The following is a 2,779-nucleotide window of genomic DNA, read 5'->3' on the forward strand; positions in this document are numbered from 1 at the left end:
AAACGCATGAAGAAGTACGTTAAACTTTCAACATAAATAATGAATTTACTCAAGAAGAGGAGGTCAGCCGTTAAAATTAGTGGGCCGTAGAATGATTCTAGGGAATTGGTGCAAAAACAGTATATATATTTATGCGCCATGGTGTTTGGTTTTATTGTAGTCGAGAATTTTTTTAGAAACTATTAGTGGTAGTCTTTTTTTGTTTGGATATCAACTTTTAATACTATGCTGGACTGCCTTTGAACTTAAGGCATACGGTTTGTTCTAGTTGAATCATATTGTAAAGATCTCGGAGCAACTCCTTCAGTAGAATTGGGCTTCTTGAATTGCAACTATTTTGCTGTCAACTGTGTAGTGAAATGGGTTCCAGTTGCATGGTTTTAACATTTTGATTGTTTTGAATTTATGTGCATGGAAGGCATTTTCATTTTTAATTTCCCCGCTATTATTATTTCACGAATGAATGCGCTCAGTTTAGAGTATTATTGCACGAAGGAATTGCCTCAGTTTAGAGGATTATTGCAGACTTAAAGATTAACTTTAATATATTATAATAGACAAAAAGATTTATTGAAAAGTGACTTACCATGTATGCGTAACAACTCCTTCAGTAGTATTGGGCTTCTTGAGATTCTGATAAATATTGCAACTATTTCGCTGTCAATTGTGTAGTTGAATGGCCTCCAATTGCATTGCTTTAACATTTTGTTTTCTGTTTGAAGTTATTTGCACTGGATGGTTTTTCCATTTTAGTTTCGTTGCTATTGTTATTGCACGAATGAATGCACCCAGTTTAGAGTAATATTGCGAGATGGAATGGCCTCAGTTTAGAGAATTATTGCACCAAAGAATGACCTCTGTTGAATGGCCTCAGCTTAGAGTATTATTGCACGAAGGAATGCCACCAGTTTAGACGATTATTGTGCAGACTTAAAGATTAACTTTCATATATTATAATAGACTTACAGATTTATTGAAAAGTGACTTACCATGTATTGTAACAGACTTAAAGATTAATTAAAAGTCACTAGACATGCACGGTAAGAGATATAATTCTAGTGATTTGAGGATTAAAAGAAATGTATAAGAAATGTAGCTGCCGGACAGCCAACCCTAATTTATTTCACCGTGCTATAAAAGAGATAGCAGATTTCATCCTCTTGGGTGATGAATCGTCGAAATCTGATGGACAACAACCCTTTACAATCATAAGGACATCAAGAAGAGGTCTTTGACCTATGGTAAACACATCTTTCTCATGAAATCCATGATGCAAGGAATAATAATTCATTTGTTTCATCTCTTACATATTATTATAATTACAAGCCCATGAAAACTGCCTTCAAAACTCCTCTTAACTAGGGAGGTATTCATTAAATGATACATGACTATTCTCATCGCTAAAGAGATCTCATCAAAAGATTTTGACTGTAATACATACCAAGGCCTTGACTAACAAATCTATCTATCAATATATCGCAGCATAATGTTGTTGAGACCAATGATTATATACACATTCAACATTGTCTCTCAACTTGGGTTCCCAACCTTCAAATAATATGAGTCCACTTGCCTACTCTTATCTTGTTTTCCCTACACGTCCTCAAAGAGCATCATATAAGAGTTGATTAACCAATCTTCCATTCTTTCTTCCCAAATGAAGACAAAAATGTTCTGTTTATTTCTCCCTCTCAACTAGGGAGGATATGTCCATTCTGGGGCAAAGCATGTGACTTGTCCATTTAATATTTTTTATTTTTTATTCTAGGATTGACCCTAAATACCCTAAATATTTGAATAATGTTAAATAGGATCAAACTTGACACTTCTTCCTATTTAATTGTAAGAGTTGTACCAGGTTACATAGACTTCAAACAAGCACCAATTTATGCTTTCAAAAAATTGGGTAAGTATTAATACGTAATAAAATCGTTTGATTTGGTTATCTCCATCGGTGAAGCTAAGATCTGTTTTTTCCACTTTTGCGAAGATTTCGATCGTTTGTTTCCATGCAATTTTCAACAAACTTGCCTACCTTAAGATCGTTAATGTCCTTACCATTTTTTACGAACTAACTTCTAAATTTTCTATTTAAATTGGCACAGTTTCTTCTCTCACTGTGATTTAGCGTTCAGAAGATTATAGCCTCAGTGTGATTCATCAAATTGATTAGCTTATCTACCTTCTCTCTCCTCTGTTTACATTGTTTCTTTGACTATAGATTTGAAGACAGAAAAATACTTTCTTATGTTCTAATAAAAGGTATATTGATAAACTAGAGCAAGGCCATCTTTAAGGGTGGAGGGAAACAAATTCATATTTTATTAATCTAAGGTATAGTCATAGGTCACAATCCTCATAGACTAAAGTTATGTGGGTTTGATTTTATTTTTTTGGTTTAAAATCCCTTGGGTTTAATACTAAAACCCAATGGTATAATATTTTGAGGGTATAATATTATTTATAGGATTTGTAATTAATATTAATCCCAAGGGTTTAATATTATTCACTAGGGTTTATAATTCCTTTGATATTTACTATTAAGCTTAATGGATTATAAATGCAAAGTAATTAATATTATAAACCCAATGTATATAAACTATAAGATAAATACTATAAAACCTAGAATAAACATGATTTACAATGGTCAATCATGGTCCAACAACGCATTGTGATAGGATTGAAGCAAAATGAAAATTAACCATTTTCAACCATGGTCAACCATGTTCATTTTAGGGTTTATAATATTTTTCTTCTGTTTTTTATAGGTTAGGTTTAT

The 2,779-nt window shown here is 32.4% G+C and overlaps 1 pseudogene; it reads left to right on the forward strand.

Moving 5' to 3' along the window:
* LOC149145791 (SKP1-like protein 1A) overlaps positions 1-267 on the forward strand; it is a 76,092-nt pseudogene extending 75,825 nt beyond the window's left edge.
* Positions 268-2,779: the final 2,512 nt, after the last annotated feature.

Source organism: Pinus tabuliformis, chromosome X (genome assembly GCF_031772625.1).
Source record: "Pinus tabuliformis cultivar Carrire ecotype Pingquan chromosome X, CPIR1, whole genome shotgun sequence".
In the NCBI taxonomy this organism is placed as follows: Eukaryota; Viridiplantae; Streptophyta; class Pinopsida; order Pinales; family Pinaceae; genus Pinus; species Pinus tabuliformis.